The following is a 20,992-nucleotide window of genomic DNA, read 5'->3' on the forward strand; positions in this document are numbered from 1 at the left end:
GCATTCTGAAATATTTTGTGTAAAATAATGCATTGAGCTGTTCCCAGTCATAGGAGAGATATTTCAGTAGATCTCTACATTTTTCCCAAGGTGCCAGGACTCTATGAAAGAACTAATGCAACAGCTGTAATTAATTTTCCTTTGTTCAAAACTAAATTAAACAGCACTTAATCAGTGGATGCCAGAATATAGACCCTCAAAGAACTTTGATATGATACAGATACTAGAAAATTGCAGAGGAGCAAGAGGAAACCTTTCTTTTTAGGATAAAAATAAGTCAAATTAATTACAGGAGGACTGAAGTAAAATTGGCCCAATTGTTAACTCCTGCCCCCACATATTTGCAAAGAGGTATCAACTCAAATCTCTGTTTATGCTTTCAATTGCACAAAAATATCTTTGGAATCTCTCCTTTGTTGTTGATATTGCTGACTACAGTTTTTCAGAAAAGAAGAAGTGATATTCAACAAAAACAATTTTACTTGACCTACTTTCTGCAGAAAATATCAATACTTTACCTATTTTATAAACAATAAACTGAAAATTAGCAGAATTTAAAATTATTTGTATAAAATCAAAAGCAAATTTGCTATTTTTTTGTAGTGTCTGAAAATCTTAAGTAGCAAGCGACCACGAAATAGCAAGAATTAAGGTTCCTTGTGACATAAAACAAAAGGTCAGTGAAATATTGTGGTGTTCCTGGCCCTTTCATCCACTAGAGTAAGTGTGTCATTTTATTTCTCCACCTCTGTTCATGTGCCTGGGTTATAGCAAGGGAAATCAACACAAAAGTGTAAAATGTAAACTTTACATCCCACAGCATGGCCTCCCAGCCAAACACTCTTCTTCAGAGTCATACCTTAAAACTTTTATTTACTAATATGACAAATACAGGTTCAGAGTTTAGAACCCGTTTATAAAAGAATTGAAACTAAGTACTTCTTAATACCTGAATTTGCAGCTATAGTAAATGAATTTCTCAGGTACTTATGCAAGACTGTCAGACTCCTTCACATGACTCCTGTATCTCCTTTACATAATATTTAATAACTGAAAGACATTTCAACATTCTCACAAGGTCACTATCATTACTTTCCTTGAAGAATGCTAATATTTCCCTCTTTATAATTTTCTTTCTTTTCTCCTATTTTTTGCTCTATCAGAGAAGTTATTTCAGAAGCAGATATTCTCTTACTCTGGGATGGGTAAGAGAGAGACCAGCTTATGGAAATAGAAAATCTATTTTTTCCTGAATTTTGGTCATGGATAAGGGAGCCCCATTAGGCTGACAGGAAATGGTTTCCCAGAGTGCAGGGCAGAAGTTAATGATTTGCTTTACATTAACTCATTCACAAATTAAAAATTAAAAGGAATCAGAAATACACAATGCCAAAAAAAGTGTTTTTTAAAAATTTGTTTTTTCTCCTTACTATATTAAAGCCTAAGGGTAATAATGCTATTTATTGTACAAGCCATTAATTCAGTACTGTTTTTCTACAATACTTGACAACATTTTGAGAAAAAATTCATTTTATCATTCTTCTTCATTTTTGTGTTAAATACTAGGAAAGTCATAATTCATCAGAAGTGAAAAGAAGAAAGAAATAATTTTTGTGATAGTATGCAGAAAGTGAAAAGGACCTGTACAAAGTTTCCTGGAGATTTAGGTAAGGTTAAAAAGATTTGCACTAATACAAGATTCAAGACACAATTAGACCATTACTTAAAAGTGTGTGTATCATTGTAATCACCTTCATACAGGCAGACAATGAAGGATATCTACTTATCTGTTGTCTACAAACCATTTGGGGATAAAAATATGGAAAAGGGAACTAAACTGGAGGACAGGGATAAAGCCGGCACAGGAACATAAGGGTATGAATCACACATTAGTAAAACTGATGGTGAAATAAGAAGGTACCAAAATGATCAAATTTGCTGAAGAAGAAATTTGCCAAAACAGAAATTTGCTTCTTCATAGGCAAAAAATTGTAAGCTTTTTGAAGATGAACAGAGTTATGAAATAAAGTTGCATGTGAGAGGCAATTCCTTTCCCTGCTTCATGTGATCTTATGTACATATAACATGCAACTTCAGTTTAATGATATCCATACACAAAGCCAACATTGTATATCACTGTTCCATACTTTATTTCCAAATGGATTCAGTTTATTAACTTGCATTTATAAATATTTATAACACATATAACATGACTGACTTGACAAGAACGAAACAGATGGAGCATATCAAGTTGTAAATGTAGTGAGATGGTGAAAACATTAAACTCAGCAGCACTTTGCCATTGAATTCAGGCTGGAGCGAGAGCAAGGATCAGACTTCAAAGCATGGCAGGAGTAGAAGAGCTGCACGTGACTTTATAATAGTTCTCAACTATTTTAAAAGCCCTATCAAAGTGCAGAGCAACAGCAGTGTCGCAGTGCAGTCAAAGGGCTGGGAGCTCTGCTGGCAATGGGCCAGAAGCTGTCACGGTGACAGAACTGCACTGTGTCACCTTCTCCAGCTGATACACGGTTGCTCCTGTCTGGAAGCCTCTCCATGTCTATCTAGTTTATTGCCAAGATTTTCTGGGAGGAATCACTGCCATCTTTTTATATGGATAGGTATTCTGCCTCAGGACTAAAGTTAGCTTTATTCACAACAGTTTTGTGTGGAGGGATAGAATGTAAGAAAATAAAGATGGTGCAGAAGGTAGTCTCACACCTGAGGAGTTGCAGCTGTACTAATCACCAAAGATTAGGAGCAGGCCTGCCCTTAATAGGCCACAGCTGTGTCCAATAAGGAGACAAGTGCTACAAAAGAGTGGGTTAGCTGGGTGAGGAGGGAGCTGTTGTTTGTTGTCTGTGCTGTGAAGGCAGTTGGAGTTGTTGGCTGTGAAGAAGAAGGAGTCTGCACTGTGAGAAATCGCTGTGAAGGTATGAGAGCTTTGCAATATGATGACAACGGTGTTGTGGTGCTGTGATACACATTTGTAGGTAAAAGTGTTGAATATGCCCTGGTGACTTGGCTGCTCTTGAGCAGTGCTGGCACAGCCTGGAGGTTTTTTCTTTTTCTCATTATGCCATTGCTCCCAGCCAGTGAGCTGGGTTGGGTGAACGCTGTTGAGATGGCTGAGCTGAATTGAGCAAAGGCATGATATACTCTGCCATAAAAGCTGGGGAAAGGAGAAGGAAAGGGGAGCATTTATGGTTATAGCATTTGTCTTTCTAAGTTATTAGGCATGGTGAAGCCCTGCTTGCTAGGAAGTGTCTGGACGTTTGCCTACCCATGGAAGCAGGGAATCAATTCCTTAGTCTTCTTTGCTTGTGCAGCTTTTGCTTCACTTGTTGAACTCTCACATAAACCTTCTCTCCCTCCTAATTTCTCCCCAGAGGAGAGGGAGTGAGTGAGTGTCTGTGCAGGTGCTTGACTTGTGAGCAACATCAGCACAGCCCAGAGGAGCAGAGTCTGCAAGGCTGCTCAAGCTAGAATGACACTACTTGATATCTGTGTCAGAGATTCCACTGTAAAGGTTAAAATACTCTGCTAAATCACACTTTAAATACTCACTATACAGCATAAATTGACTTTCTAAATTATTTTAATGCTAAATAATGTGATTGTTCTCTTCATCTCTGTAGTCCAGTTCCATACTCAGGTATTCTATACTATTTAAAAATTCTTCTACAGGAAACAGAGAATATTGCTCAAAAATTTTCCAATGGAGGTGCGAAGTGTAAGTCTTGGTACGTGTCTGTTCAGGAGAGATGGCAAAGTAATATTCTACAGTCTCGGTTACCCTAACTCAAATGGGCCTTTCAAACACATTTGGTGGGCCACACACAAAAGGAATTTTCTTCCTTTTCTTATTACAGCAAGAAAATGGCCACAGGCCATAGTAAGTGAATTGTGGGCTACCTCAGCTTCAACTAGACTATATATACCCTATCCCTGGGCTCAGCATTTCCCCTGATACATACCATAGGTTATCCATACATTTCTTGGGCCATGTGGCTACAATGTAGAATGGGCACCAACAAAATGCTGAGGTATTAAGACAAAACTGTGTGATGGCTGTGTCATATAGGGGCATATTTCTGTCTGGCCTTGAAATATGTGAGTTTGTGGCTATATGGCAGAAAGTCAGCAAAAGCATCTGTGCTTTATAATGTAAAGCAAATATCTGTTCAGGAAAAATTTATTAAAATATCCTGTAGGCATCCTATTCACAACAGCCTTTACAACTTTTTGCTTCAACATTCATATTGTCAACATTTTCTGGACTAACCTTACTAAACGTATTTTTAAATCCATTAAAAGCCTTAGCTTCAAGATTTGCATGAAATATCAATACTATTGATTCACGCTTTTTCTCTCCTCAGGGCATGGTTTAATTTCACATCAGTTTGTATAATGAAAAAAATGAGTGAATCTGCCTGAAATGAATGCTATAAAAATCAATTAAAACACCTTATCAGCAACAAGGATAGTCATATCCTTTTACTAATGAAGGAAGATATATTGCAACATAGAAAATCAGAGTTAACCTGATACCTGTGTCCACTAGCTGATTTTGTGCTTCAGTTGGCTAAAATGATTTATGCAGGTGTATTTGAATTTAATTTGCCCACTATCAGCATTAAATTAATGGAAGATTAAGTAGACAACTCACTTCAGTGGAATGAAAATTGAATTATAAAATAATAAAAAATATTTTTATCCTTTAATGTTTTGCAGCATGTTTATTTTTGTTTCATCAGCATAAACCATTTGTACACTATGACTTCTACTCACAGCCAGGAAAATTATATATATAAAATACATATAGATACTCCAGAAATCTATTTTAAAAGATACTTTCTTTTCCTCAGAATGCAATCTTGCTCTTGAATAATCCTTGAGAGACTTGACATTGAATTTGGTAGTGACAGGAGTTTAGCCCATTAAATATACATTAAAATGTATTCATCCTGTAGAATTGAAGAGAGGCTGGCTGGAAGGAACTTGCAGCCCAAATTTCCACCTGAGGTAGTATCACTTGTCTAGTCAAGCATTGAAAGCTTCCAAGGTTGACATTTTTACTGTCTCCATGGGTTGCTTAGAGTGCTGTAGCATCAAAGTGAGACTGTTTAGAGTCTGACTTTCAAGACCTTTAACATTGGAAATTTACATGAAGGACGTTAGGTGGTTATCCCTTCTCAAACTCAGATCCTTCTTGTCCTCAGAGATTTAAGTTCCACATTTTTGTTTCTTTAACATGTGGATTACTGCAGTGATTGGAACACATTTTGTGGTGATGAAGGACCCTGTTAGTCTGCCTGGCACAGTGAAAAATGGTGTACCAAGTAGCATGGGAACATTGCCCAGCACCAGGACCCACTGTGTTGCTAAATACCAGCACCATAAATGTAAATCAGTATTTCCCTAGGATCTGGGAAAATAATCTAAATGTTGGTTATTATGCCTCCACCAACCTCTTTTACCTAGATGATGGGTGGCTGAGACTTGAAATTATATTCTGTTGGCTGGGACCTTGACAAGATTTTGGCTAAGAATGTGTTTCCCTGTGGAGGTTTTCTGTATAATTCCAGATGTTAATTTTCATCTCATGTAATGTGGTGTATCTTCAGCTGTCACTGTTTTTTACCTCTACTTAAAAGGTTCTAAGTGAGAAAGGATCCTAATTATATATATGTTCTGATTGTTTGTCACATTTTATCTCTGTAAGACAATGAACATTAATTTTTCAGTATAAGACGTGCTTTCATTAAACCAATAGCCAAAGCTTTTGAGAACTTACTTTTACTTGGTTTTAAAAATAAATGTTGAAGCTTTTATTCCCTTCTGCTGTGGCCTTTATGAGCACTAATGCTCCAGACCTTTATTCTTCTAAATATAAGCTGCTAGTGTATCAAAGTGGAGGCCAATAGTGCACCAGAAGATAAGCTTTTACAGTGGCAGTTCCAGAATTCTATTAAGTAAAATTATTAACGATTTTAAAATAAATGGGCAATTTATCATAGGCTAGGAGGTTTTTGCCAATTTCATTAAGGAAGAAATATACTTGGTAGTCCATCCTTATAATTGCCATAAGATGCTGCATTTTAAGATTTTTTGAAAACTTTTGAAGATGCAGATCATCTGTCCGTGGTATTTTCAAGATTAGGATAACAGATTTGACATAGGGTATGAAAATCCCAGCAGAACCTGCTGACAACTGTTGATTATCTAATCCCAGCAGCCTGTCTGCCTCACCTGCAGCAGCAGTGAACTACCACTGAATCACAAAAGCATCTGCATGCCTTTTGTCCCTTACTATGTCTTTGCACCTTCCATTCATTCCCACAGGTGATCCACAAGACAGACACCATCCCAAATCAAAGTTTGGCAGCAAATAATGAATATAAATGTGCTTCAATGGAAGAAAGGCAGTTATGGAATTAAAAGGCAGACTTCTTTGTTTTTCTTTTCCCCTTTCTTTTCAAACTGGTATAGCTCCTTAGAGTTTAAAATTGGTAAAAACTTTTAAATTTTTTTTAGTGATCCCTGTATAAAAATCCATAGGACCCTCCTGTGTTATCCAGTGGTGTCTTGAAGGAAGAAAGTAGTTTTCTGCCAAATGGTTTTGTCACAGATTTTCCCCTTTGCCAAAAAGGAGCCACTTTGTGCAAATCTGTCCTGGGGGTAATATTCAGAAATATAATTAGTACATGATGCAAACAGCTATAAATTGGATTTGTGGCCCTAAATATTTGGCTATGAAGGTATGCAGAGGATATCTTGGAATAAAAATAAGGAATGGTAAAATTGTTTTTTATGATGAGGGTGGCGCTTCTTCTGTTATGGATATTAATGTGATCCTCATTCTTTTCTGCATTTATAAGTAGATAATAAAATCTAGATAAATTTGCTATCTGTATTCAGAATGTTTGAACTCATAACCAGGATTGAAAAATCTATTATGATTTTTGCATCTCTAAAGTTTGACAGTGAGTTGGTGAGTTAGAAACTGTAAGTGATTATACATGCTTCTATAATTTCTTTGCACAAAGCTGGAATTATTCTGATGATAACCTGAATGTATCTGATATATCCTTGGCAGAGCAGTTTCAATGAGTCCACCAGGATGTTTTTATCAGACAGAAAATGAAAAGCCTTTGCTCTGTTTTTGAAAAGGGCTTGTTGAACAAGATGTATTGATGGATCATTAGGTTTCCCATTTTATAAACAGGACAACCCACCTAAGAAGCAACATATATACAAAATACCATAGACCATCCATTGCTCTTTCTTAGATGTTTTTGTCATAAAGCCAAGATTCCCAGTTCCAGGGTTTTTCAAGCTTTTTATTTGGATTTGCCTTTAAAGTTTCCACTGACAGTAGCATAGACCTCATTTGTAAGTTACAAACCTGTGTTTGACAATTAATCAGTTTGTCAACTTGAGACTACTGAAAAGCAGAATAACTCAGTTGAAAAATATGTGGAAAGAAGTAATTATGAAATAAGTATCTAAAATGCCACGAAAATATATTTAGGGTACATAAGTATGCAAATATAATTGTTATTTTTATATAAAATGCTATGTTTCCAAACAGCTAGAAACTGAAGAATAATATAGGGAAGCTCAGAGATCAACTGTAAATTTGCATGATTAAAACCAGCAATAAGCAAGTGAGATTGGTAAGATGTTTCTGCTAGAAGCTATTGATTCAACAGACTAAGTGTCTTTTGGAAGCAGTCTAAATTTACAAAAAAAAAACTTTTTGGCTGAGATTTTGCTGATGTATTTGATAACATCTCAGAAAGAAACCTGCAAACCTGGCAGACAAAGGAATTCCTCTGACTCTCAGGAAAATTGCACTCTCCTTGACAACAGTTGACTCCAAGAGAGTTCTCAATGTGAGCAGTACCAGAGCCAGAGTGCCTCTTTCTTAGAATTTCAGCATTTTAGATAGAACAGAATAAGTTTTCCTGGTGCTAAGACCTACATTGTTAGCCAGACATAAAGTTCAGGGACTCAAGTGGCAAAATCCCCTTGCATATACTGAGTCCAAGCTAATGTGAAGATTAATTGTTGCCTAAATAAATATGAAAGACCAGAAAATAATGCAAAAAAGGTGAAAGCGGTTAATACAATGCTAGGGTTAAAATGAAGCAAAATCTTTGAATATGAATATTTTGGGATTATATTCAGTATGTTTAATTTTAGGAATACTTATGATCGTTTTCTTGTCAAAAACACTAGTGAGATTAACAGCATACTGGAATTAAATTTATCCTGTGTTGGCTGCTAATTCCCATTGAAATGCTTGAGAAATATAATACTAGTTTTAATGACAGATAAAGAGGAGTTATTTGTCTGACCCAAATAGCCTTAATTTATTTAATTTGATGGTTTACAAGTATTTAATCAAATCACACAATTTTGTTAAAAGACACTGTGTTTGCATTATAACAAGTCTTACATCAGAAATATTTCAGTTTTAAAATGAGGGATTTAACTTAAAACCAGGAGTGAGTGCAGAGGGCTACTTATAGATACCTATATCTATATCTCAGCATATCTATATGTCTGAGAGACAGAGATTCAGAAATTCATAGAAATGCAATTTCTTTACAGCATACAGAATTAAAAAAAAATCAACAAATTCAACTTGCTTAGGGGGTGCTTGCTCACACAGAGCCAAACTCTCTAAAATTCCACCTTCTGCATAGTGTATTCAGCAGAAGAACTCAGAAATTCAGTCAAGGTCCATGTGCAGTAACCTGCAAGTGTGATAACCTGCTATCTTTGGAAAAGCCAAGAATGAGAGGGTTTCTCTAATGTAGGTTTGTACAGTGAAATAATATGTGAAGCACATCTTAAAGAAGTAGGAAGCTTATGTTTCTATCCTCTGCATGAGGAGAATGAAACCCCTGTCTACTGTTTCCTGGAAGAATACTCAGACTTTCAAACGATAGGGTTTTTCTGGGCTTTTTACTGAGATTGTGCCAAAGGCATGAAAACAAAAGACTCGTTAAGCACAGATGAGAACCTTCTTGTACTGTTAAGCTGCAGCATTTTTCACCTTGAAGAATAGATCCTCCTGTTCTGGTTTCTGAAGGAAAAGCAGTTTATGTAATTTAAAGCAAAATTCTCTAACTGCTAAACTATTAAGTAAAGGGCATTTGAGATTAGATGGCAGTTCTGGGTTTTCTGAGGACTTCAGGATGGAATTAAGACCAATTACCAAATCTTCCCACCTCTGTCTTCTAACAGGTGATAGATACCAGCAGACCATCATCTTTGAGAGTTTGTCATAACACAAATCAGTAAATGACTAATGATTCAGAGTTGGTCCTTATATTTCCTCATGCCACAACAATTTATAACTGTATTAAAAGAGATCTATAGAGCTAGTTTCTTAGCAGGTATATATTAATTTAAATCTGAATTAATGGTTGTCTTATTTCATACTTTTATAATGAAAACTGAGTAATTTCATTTATTAGCAACTTTAATGGATGTACCTAATTAAATGCAGTATGATTAATAGGCATTTGAATATAGACATAAGATCTTTACAAATATTGTCTGTTTTCTGCTCTATTAAAACATGGCATGGTTTTGGCATTACTTCATTTCAGTTTTACTGACCAAGGCTTAAGAAGTACTCTGCTGGAAATGATAAAAGATGGAGGCTTGAGGTTCTTACTGAATTAAATTAGGAGAGTTTCAGTGTCCTGTTTGGTGTCCAGATCCCAAGTTCACTCCAACATCAACTGTTGTGCAATAAAATAACTTATAAACTTCCACTTCTTGCAAATGTCCAAAGTTGCTCTTGGTTTTGTCTTTCAGTCTCAGAAAGTAAAATAACTTTCATTCATTTACAGTTCTTGCAAACCTCTTTATTAGCCTTATAAATAAATAAATCATACTTTAAACCAAAGCATTTATTAATGCTTTAAAAGAAATGAAAAAACAACTCAGCACAAAACAGACACAATCCTTCAAGAACAGACAAATCCTAACTGCTGAAAACCCAGTTTTAGCAGCAGCTGGTTTTTGGATGTCTGACAGAGTGCAAGTTTTAAGCTAGATACCTAGAGAGTGAAAAAGATTAAATTAGATATGCTCCCTTCCAGCAGTTGTGGGATTTAAAGTGTCACACTACTTTGGTTGATTTAGATCCTTAAATTACTGTCTTTTGGAGATTTTCTTCTCAGAACAGTGTCTAATCCCCACTTCTCCCTAATCCTTCCTACAGCTCCTTTGTATTGTCTAAGGAATTTCCACGTGCTTAGGTCCATGATTTTTATTAAGATCTTTCCAAAGCACAGGGGACCTTTTGAATGCAAACCCAATTTACAATGTTTGTGTTCAGCTGCATGGAAATTCACCTAAGCCAGCCAGTAGGAAAAATTGAATTGGAAGATTCTGGTAGCTTTCATTATTTTCATTAATCTTATTAAAGAAAAACTTGTCAATATGATTTCCTTACTTCCTAATGTTTTCGACAATTATGAAATACTCTGCAAAGCACTAAATGATGGTCTAGTTGCTACAAATCAGCCACACACCCCTGGATAATTTAATTCAGCTGAATGGTTGTATGCGTCTACTGAGGCTCTTACTCCTGTAGCGTGGTTTTCTCATACCCAAGGTTGACAGTTCTGCAGTAAAAGCAACCCAAAACACAGAATAAATAAAAATCTCAGTTGGGACTGTGGGGTATTGCAGTGTGGGAGCTATTTCTAGTTTGAGCTCTCAAAGAACTTTTCCTCCTTGGCTTATGTTGGTGATGCTAAACAGGTCAGCTGGCTGTTGAGCAGATAAAATTATGACAGACAAACAGATGAAGTTGTGGCTTTATTATAGTGAAAATTGATTGCAAATTTTACCTTGATAAAGCAAACATCTCAGACAGAAAGAACCAGTATCTGTTTTCTTTTCTATTTGGTTCTGTAATGAAAGCTCCAGTTCCCACTGAGATAAAACATTGTCTAGGTCAGCAGGATTCCCAGGAGAAGATCTGACAACAGTTCACTCACTCTGCTATGGGGTAGATTCCCAACACATTGGGAATTGTCTGGTACATGTGACAAAAGCTGACATTTCTGGTCCTTCTTCTTACAGCTCAGGGCAGAAGAGGCCTTTGAATGGTCCCGTCCCTAAATTCCCCAGTTTTCTCTGCTAAGGGAACCTTTTGTACTGTTGTCTCTGTTTCAAGTGATGATTTGCTGCTAAACAGCAGGCAGCCCTGTACATCCCCCTATCTCCACATACTCCCTTAGGATTGTGGGGAAAAATGCTCTTCCAGCCACTGCAGTTCTGCTATTGTCTGTTGGCAAGAACACTCCTCACCTCGCCTTGGCTGCCCAGGGGAGCTCCCTCTGCTTGATCTCCCTCCACGTGTGGGTGCAGTGAAATGCTGGTGACATGAGGTGTCTGTCGCAGGTGTGATGACCTGCAGTGACTGGCAGACAAGTGTGCTCTGGGAGGAACATTTAACCCTCCTATCCGGATCTATCCTGGCTTCCCCTTCACCAAGTAAACACAGGTAAACCTATTATTCTTCCCAAAATTTCCAAGGACTAAGGAAAGTATGTGATCTTTACTCTTGTCAGATTTTATTAGGGTAGGTGCTCCTGCAAAACCTGCCATTTGTTCCTTTAGAAAAATAATTAAACTAGCGGGAAAAAATGCTTAATGTGGTAGCTAGTGCAGAAACTGTTCCATCACCCTGCTACTCAGATTTCCCGTTTTAAAAATCTGGATGTGTCTGTAAATCAATGAGCTATTTTTGTTTGTTTACCTGATCATAAGCTGGTGAAACTGAATATATTTATAAATGCTGATATCTCCTGTATTGGAACAGCAAGCTCAGTACAAAGCACACCTGAGCCCTCTGAATTTTGTCAGATATTTATGTCATTTCATTAACTAAGTTTTCACCTCAGTTTCAGTTGCTTAATGAAAAACAGTCATTTCTCCTGCTATTTTGATTTAGTATTTTACTGAATTTCATACTTATTTATTTGTAAAATAAAATATCTCGTTTTGTTACATCTCCTCTCAACTCTTAAAAGAATTTTTTTCCAAAGGTTATGCCAATATTGCTGTCTATATAGCTGAAGAATTTAAACTTAAACTAGGACATCAAGTTGTTGATTCTTTGTATTTTAAATCCATGAAGATGCAGTGCATATTTTAATCAAAGCTATACAGAATTAAACATAGAGTTTTGTAATGATTAGTTCATCTTATGTTGTTCTTTCCCTTATATCTAAGTGCAAGCCAAGTTAAAACAAAAGTTACTCCTGGGAAATCAGCACGGTTCATATATACTAAGTTTATTTTCAAGAAATAAATGGATGTTTTGGGACAATTTTATCCAGGTAGCCTGTTTATTCCAGTGAAGATTTAAGCCTGGGAGAATGACTGGAGCTAGACAACAGCTTCCCCTTGGCACAGCCAAAGTGAGTTATATATTTGAGTTATTCAGTGGAGCAGAAAGGTGCTGGACTGCTTCAGTTGCTGGTGGAATATCTCTCGGATGCAAAGCAGGATGTGTAGTTGGTGCAGACACAGTTTGCAGTGAAAGCCCCGTCTCAGGGAATTTCAGTACAGGGTAAAGACATTTTTGAAGAAGAGCCTGTCGACTCCTTTTAAAGACCTGCTTTCTAGGATTAGCTTTTTTGTCTTCTTGGTGGCACATGTACACGTACTCTCCTCAAATCCTGACACACACACACACAGGAACATGCACATGTGTTCATTTGGCAGAACTTCCGAAAGACAATGCGGGACTGCAACACATCTAAGTACAAAAATTTGAATGAGGGCAGTTTCATTTCTTGAAATGGGTTAACTCCCTGCCCAAAGCATTGTTTTAGTTAACAGCCTGGGCTAGCTCCTGGGCTAGCTTGTGTCCCACAAGCTTTGAGGCTTTCTTTATCTTACCTTAGTTTCTTTCCACAAAAAGGGGAATGTGCCAGCATCCAGCTACAGCATGTTGTCAGCAGTTCTCAATTCCTCGTCCTGCAAGATTCCTGCAGCTGACATCTTTTCTACATCCTGCTTGAACTCTATTCCAGCCAGCACAGGCTGCACCCAGCATGACATAAGATGTTGCAGCAGTCCTCTTGTTTCTCTCCTGTGAAAATTCTTCACCTTCTCTGTTTTCTGACAGTTTGCCCTTGCTCTGACTCCTGCCTTCTCATAGTACAATGTCACAGCCTGCCAAAGATGGTGTGCCAAGAAAGGGGAGCACATCTGCTTCCACATCCTGGCTAGGTCAGCACAAGGAGAATTGATTTAATAAAATTTATTTTTGGAGGTTCTACCTTTCCTGATCCGATATAATCAAATCAACTATCGAAATAATCCCTAAACTGGCTATTTTTCCTTCAATACTTGAAACCATAACACAAGTTAGTTCTCAGTTCTTCCTGATATGGATTAAAAACACACTAACTAAAATAAATCTTAAGGCACTTTGGAATTTAATATTATCTCTAACTGGTTAAAAAAGTACAGCCAGATTTTGAAGAACTAGTAAGACTTAAGTCTATAGTCAGGAATAAGACTCAGTATTTGAGTCTTGGGTCAAATAGATTTCGCCCAAGCAGTCTTTTATTTCCACCAACAGAGTCAGGGCAAGTCCAAATACTCTAGAAAATGCTACCCCTTTGCCTTTATGCAGTAATAAAGACTTGATGGGTTTTTATATGGAGTTTATATCAGCTGAGGAAGAGGCAGCTGGGGTTTGTCTGGTAATAAGAGTTAGAATTCATAACCACGGGTAGGCAAATGAACACAATAAATTATAAAGCCAAATAAAATTGTCAAGATGCATTTTTGGAAACTGAGTGAGTTTTCAAAAGAGTTTTCTGTACTTTTCCCAGTGATTAGATGTGACCAGTACAGAAAAAACAACAGGCAGAAAATAAAGGTACTAATTGTGAGTGCCTGAGCAGCTACAGAAATTAACAATAAATTTGTATTCACTGGATAGGAAAGGAATACAGGCTGTCCTGAGGGGAGAATGAAGTCTCACTGCACAGTAAAAAACTGCAGGTTAGGGACAGTGTTCCAAGAGTTAGAAGAAGAAGCTTGCTAAAGCACCTGTAAAGGCAAACCCTGGAAAATCATTGGCAAACTTCATGTTTGAGCTTCATATTTTAGCTAGTTTTTATTTTGGTTACTTAGTAGTTTGAGTGATCGCATTGAGTCAGAAGACACATAACACCATAGTTAATTTAATTCTGAACTTCTGCTCTTACAGCTGCTCAGCAAGTCTGGTAACCCTGCTTTCAGTCATGTTCACCTGCAAAGGCCCCTAGATGACGTAAGCAGGGAATGTTCAAAAAAATGATGTTTAGGCACAATAAAATGTCAATTCAAAGGAAGCATCCTGTGCTACCTGTACTCTGCCTGCATCCCAGGATGGGGTTGGTGTCTACTGAAGTGTATGGCACAGTTTTGCATGCAGCAGTGTCACAGGATTTAATTTTAAATTATACCATTTTACAGCACAGAAGTTAATCTGATACAGTACAAAGATTTTTGCTATTACTGATTTGTAATTTAATGACTACTGAAACTTAATTCACCTGATACCCAGTACCTTGATAGCAATAAGATCAGCATCATCTCTCAAATTATGGCTCCAGGATAGGAAGAATCATGTAAAATTTCATAGGAGCTGTTTGCTACTGAGCTCTCAGAGGGACTGTATAAGCCAGCAACTAACTAATGAGGGTTTTGATGCTGTTCTTGTTCCTAATTCCTAATTATCTATCAAAAATCTTTAGTTCCACTGGCTGAAGCAGTTACTGATTTCTGAACATGTGATAATCATGTGGCCTTGCTGCATCTGCTCCCATGGACTATGTGACCAATTCCTCACCAAACAATGTTCAGAGGCAGAAATTGCTACTTCCATTTTGGCAGTGGAACTACTTTTGTTAAGGAATGTTACTTTGTGCATGTTTTTGAGGGTGAATTTTGAAGTGCATCCATTCCTTTGGGTGAAAGATTTCTGCCTGAAAGGTTTAAGATGGCATTGATTGGCCTCCAAGAAAGCAAGAATATGGATAGTCAAAATGGGAGGATATACTCTGTATGGAAGAGCAAGTTACATAACAAAGTGACCTAGGCCTGAGGAGTTTATTCTAGAGCCCACAGACACATGCTCTTATGCTCAAGTGTATTTCTCTCTTCATTTATACACATATGTTATACACATATAGAATCATCAAAATGCCCTTCATGGCTAATACAGGGATAAGGATCATAGGCAAATTCATAAAACACAGACTGCGGTTTTTCTAGTTATTTCTAGGAACTTAAATATCTTCCATAAATTCAGAACTTCATTGGCAGAGTCACTTTTTACAGTCAATGGAAAACACCTAAGGATTTGGCCCATGGAAGGGTCAAATCATCTTCTGGAGAAACTTGATCCACTTTCCACTGAAGATGGCTTATTCTGTCAATTATATAAGAAGTCCAGAGCAACCATGCTCCTGGAAACCTCAATTAAATACCTAAAATTTGTCAGAGTAAAATGGCCCCAGGAAAAATGGTTCCAAAAACTTCAAATGCACCAGGCTGTGTTGTAATTCAGTTAACAGACTTTCAAATTAGTGAGGAAATGTGATCAAAGTATCACATTAAGGCACTATTAAGAGGAATACACTTTGATCATGACTAATGAGGTGCAAAAGCAGGAAAAAAAAGAAAAAAATATCTGTGGAATAAAAAGATAATTAAATGCAAAAACTAATCTGCCTCCATACTGTCTTATTGACAGGGCAGAGGTTAATGTCAGTGCATATTTAGGCAGACCTTATTATCTAATTCTCTAACCAGTTCTTTTCATGAAAGCTGAGGCTACTTGTGCTAAGAGTAAAAAGGATTAAACATAAAAATCCTAGGTTATAAATGGGTGGCTCTAATGTATTTTTTCCATACCATTTCAGGACTCAAGTATGAATTCTAAATTCCAGTCTTTGGAAAAATTGGTGAGGCTATGCTAATGTATGGGAAGACTAAATCTAGCCAAGTATTTAATAGATTGATTAAGCTCTGTATATCTCTCTGTGAGAGATCAAGTGAAAGTTCCATTTATTGACAGAAAACCAGAAAAACATGGGTTAGGTATTTTTCCCTACTAAAATAAAGAGTACTTTTAGATTTTAGATTTATCATTCATTTGCCAGATATTACAGGGCCTCTGGTTTATTGATAAAGAATCTGAGATTGGTGTGGTTTGTACTGCAAAAAAACTATAACCATATGAAGGAGGCCTCTATGCTCCATGCTCTGCTGATCTGCACAATAAATATGTGTGATAGTAAAGTTAGATTCAAAGTGAATTTAAAAGCTATAAATTTGTCTTCATTTATCTTCAGCTTTTATTGATCTAAAAAAGACTATGCTATCAAAAAAAGGAAAAATAAAATGTCATATAAATAATGTGAATCAATGCTTCTGATTTGTTGCCAGAACTGTTGATATTATGAAAAATAATAATTGTGACACAAACAGTACTCAGGGTCTTTGATGAAATTTCAACCAAGCTGCAGCAGCTGGTGAGGATACACAGTTTTGTAAGCAATGCAGCAAACGTGATACTGTGTTACCCTATCATCAGGTACATCTAGCAGCAAAATGGTTGTATAAATAATATATTATCAAATAATACATATTATTAAGTATTATTATATTATATATAATATATTATTATATATATCAAATATAATTATGTTGCAAAAGTGTGCTATGCTATCTTGAGTAGCTATGGTGTAGTACATCTAAATGTAGTGGGATGTAGGATGAATATATTATTATTCTGTGAGTACATTATATAGTTATATAGTACATACATTATTACATGGTATTAATAAAATTTTATTATATTACTGACTATGAAAGCCAGATTCACTAAGATTTATGTCACTTTTTAGTAATATGCATACGGTAATCTAAAATACTATGTGGAGTCTATAACCTGAATATGATACACTGACCACTTCATTATTGAATTAGTACATTTATATTTTTAAAATCCAAACATCTGAGTAAGAACTATGCCTTTCATATTGTGACCACTAAAGCTAGGGAAATTGTCAGTTTTGTTGCATAGTTAGAACTCAGTTTATATCACCTATGAAGGTCATCCATGGCATTATGTTCTTCTGTCTTTTCTCATTGATGAATGATGGGCCTTATTTGAAATAAAAACAAGACCAAACACTTTTGTAAGTATGGTAAATGGAAAAGCTTTTAAAGTCTGAATTAGGAGTACCCTGTAGAACATACTGCCACAATGGAAGAGTTGATAGTTGGATACTCCTGTGGGTAACAATGGAATCAATGGTGCCCTTCCCTATTAAGATGTAGGAGAGGCACATCACATTTTCTGCTTTCCTCCTCTCCTGCTCCTCAGAGAGAAAGGATGATAAACCCAGCCTGGTGATGCTTTCTGCTTTTGTTAACAAAGAGGTTCTTCAGGCTGGAGGCATTATCCTTGCATTTGTGTTCACATACAGAGTCTCTGTGTGTACAGTTACTCTCACTTTCAACCAGATATTGGAATCTTTTTGAAATCTAAGTTAGACTAAAAAGTCTGTCTTCTTAGTTGCATCTATATTATAGGAGTTGTATTAGCTTCTCTTCATTGTTCAATATTTGTTCAATTTGGTTACCCACAGATAGAACACTATTCTTATCCTTTTACATGGGCTCCAGCAGCTAAAATGTACACTTTTAGTCCTGAAACTGAATCTATTTTAAGCTGCTTTGTCAAATGGAAAAGAAAGATTATTTACTGAAACACTGGGCTTTTTGGTAAGGCAATAAATAAAACATCAAAATTACTGCATTAATTGACTAAAGCAGCAGCTGGTTTCTATGCCAAGTTATCAATGAATTCCTCATTTCTTATTAAAATGTGTTGTGGAGCAGATTCTTTTTAAAAAAGCAGACAAGTAAAAACCAATTAGTATTTGTTTATAATGCTGATCAACATGTCTAATAACTGTTGCTAGCATTTCCATGAGAATTTTTTTCCAGTATTTAAATTTTCTATTTTTAATAGAATTCTCTTTGGCCACATAGTTTATGATTGACAGATGGTGGCTGTGCAATGTATTTTGGAACAAGTGCAGCTGACAGACTGTAGGTGGGTAGTATATTGAGCTGGCCAATCTCAGCATTCTGTCCACATGTAAATAGCACAGTTTATTAGGTGATTTTTTTTGTTTCTGTCCTGTCATTGAAAATACAGTTAAATACTATGAGTACAGAAATTAAAAAAAAAAATACTACTTCATATAAAACATGCCCACTTGCCTGACCAAGGGTGGAGCTAACAGAAACATGGTGATTTAGATAACTGAGGATGTGACCACCAGTGCATGTATCAGGAGTCACAGAAAGATGTAGAGAAACTCTATTGCATTTGTAAAGATTTAGCACTTTGTCTTCTCCATACAGAATTAATTGAATGTTCTATTGGTTTTATCCATCAACTTCAGAAAAATGTATCCTCTGACTAGACTCTGCAAGATGCTCTCATAACATGAATAAACTTGGATTTTTATTGCAAAAGCACCAACAGGCTATCAGAAAGTAAAAAAATGTGCTGCAGAGCATTTAAAGCTTGGGAAAAAAAATGTTATCTCAACTTCTGCTTCTGATCAGGAGCCAAAACCAAGACATTTTTTCACATACCCCAACAGAAGGCTTCATTGTACTCAAAGATGAGTAAAGTTCTAGAAAAAACAGGGACAGAATTTTAAAGGATTCTAATTTATATAAATTTGATTTCTTATAGACAAACTAGAATGTGCATGTTTGCTGATAATTCTTATCCTTATCAAACTACAGTCTATCTGTCTGTAGCAGGGTTCTCTGCCTCATAGGATCCAAAAGCTTCATCAGCGCTGTTCAGCTGCCCCATCTAACCAATGAATGCTGCCAGAGGAAGAGGGCAGGTTCTGTTGGAGCCTGGGGAAAAAAGGACTGCCAGACTGGGATCTGAAGATGGAGCTGAGCCAGTGGTGTCCCATGCAATGATCAAATGAGTGCTAAGTTGCTGAAGATGGTTTTTGGTCTTGACTTCTTCCAAAGGCCTTGGCTTTCCTGATACACTGAGAGGTCATGAATAGATGGCAGTTATGAATAGAATCTTTGTGAAGAGAAGAAGCAAAAAGAGAAGAGCTGTTCTAAAGCTGGGAGCAGGAAAGGGCTGTTAAAAGGAATGTGATCACCAAGATACCATGAAGGGAAATGTGACAAGTTGATAAGGAGAATGTCCAGGCAGGAGCTGTGCTGAATGCAGAAGGCAAAGCCAACTATGAGATCAGTTTGTTCCATGTTGGGAAAGTGCTAAAACTGCTGGCAGAAGGGCAAAAGGCAGGAGAAACATGCATTTTATAGCACTTGGAGTAGATTGGGAAGCAAAACTGAGAAGGTGTCTGAATAATTCTGAATCAGCAGGTGGAGAAAATGAAGCAAGTGTGGAAAAGAAGGGTAACAAATTTTCCCTTCATTCAAGTTAATTTTGAAAGCAGGCTGTTGTGCAGGGTGACAAAAAATACTTAACAGCAAAGGAAGAGATATAGAAAATTTTAAGTCAGGAATTGGCAAGAAAAATGGGCCCCTGAATTTCTAGACACACCTTCGATGGGTGCCAGATATTTAACTACAGAAAAAACCTGGGAGATGTGTTTTGTAATTAACATGCATGAGGTAGAATTGGCTGCTGTAGATGAAAAGTGATGGGAGACCTTAAAGTAAGGTGCTACCTGGAACAAATTTTACTGTGCCAGTGGGTGCATTGGTAGATGACTGTTATTAAACTCTGTCCCTGGTTAGCTCATGTGTGAGATGAACTCTGGGAGACAGGGGCCAAATTAGGGGGCAGCTGAGGGGCTGGAGGACATCTGGCAAAGAATGAAGGAGGAAATGTGTTGTATTGCAGGAGTTGGCCTGTTTTTAAAAGAGACTTTAAGAGGTATGTGTACAGTAGCTAGGTAGATTCTCTGTGGGTTTTGAGGTCTTGAGCAATGTATTTGTGCTACTTCACTACTGATCCTGAGAGATAAAACCAGGCAGTAAATGGCTTGTGGGTAGTTGGAGGATGATGAAAATCTCTAGATATTTTGCATACAATCTCTCTGGAACTCATCATATGCCATGCTGTTGTGAGGTATAATGCTGCCATATGGTGTTCTGGAAGATGTGGCTGCCATACACAATGGAACAGGTGAAAAATGTCCCCAGTTGGTGTTGTTTACAGTGAACAATGTCTCTGCATGCATCTCTGTAACTGGAGCACAACCTAACAGCAATAAGCAATGGCCACACTATTTACCATCATCATGATGATTAATGTCAATATTTTAACTTTTTTCGTTCCAGATAAAAGCTTGTGATTCACTTCTCTTCTTGTACAATTAGATCAAGGCTATCACGTAATTTACTGAGTTCATCAAATCCACCATGTACATGGTCAATTTGATGAACTGGTTCTTCCTTCTTTCAGTCAAATACAAAATGTCCAGGAAATGTGGCTGAAAGCAATGACATTAATGGCCAAATATGTTTCATAATTGCTTCATTTTTCTGATTGTAATGGTAATTTAACTTTTTCCAAAAAGCACTGAAGCTTTGATAGATTAAATAATCCATGGCAGACATCTCTTGACTTTTGACTTAACCACCTGCAATGACCCCAGCATTTGGAAGAATCCTTCTGATACAGATGGAAAATACCATGGTTGAGCCTTTCCTTTGGAGAAATATTGAACAGAAACTTATGCCTAGGGAACAAGCAGGGCACAGCTTGTTTTTTATTGATCTTAACACTGAGATTACCATGGCAATTCTCCAGAACATGATGTAGGTAGAGAGGTGTGATTTGCTATTTTTACAGATATCTGAGCTTAGTTAGTTCTTGAGATGTCTATGTAAAGAATATAATGGATATATTCATCTCAGT

This window comes from Melospiza georgiana, chromosome 5, assembly GCF_028018845.1.
Source record: "Melospiza georgiana isolate bMelGeo1 chromosome 5, bMelGeo1.pri, whole genome shotgun sequence".
NCBI classification, from domain to species: Eukaryota; Metazoa; Chordata; class Aves; order Passeriformes; family Passerellidae; genus Melospiza; species Melospiza georgiana.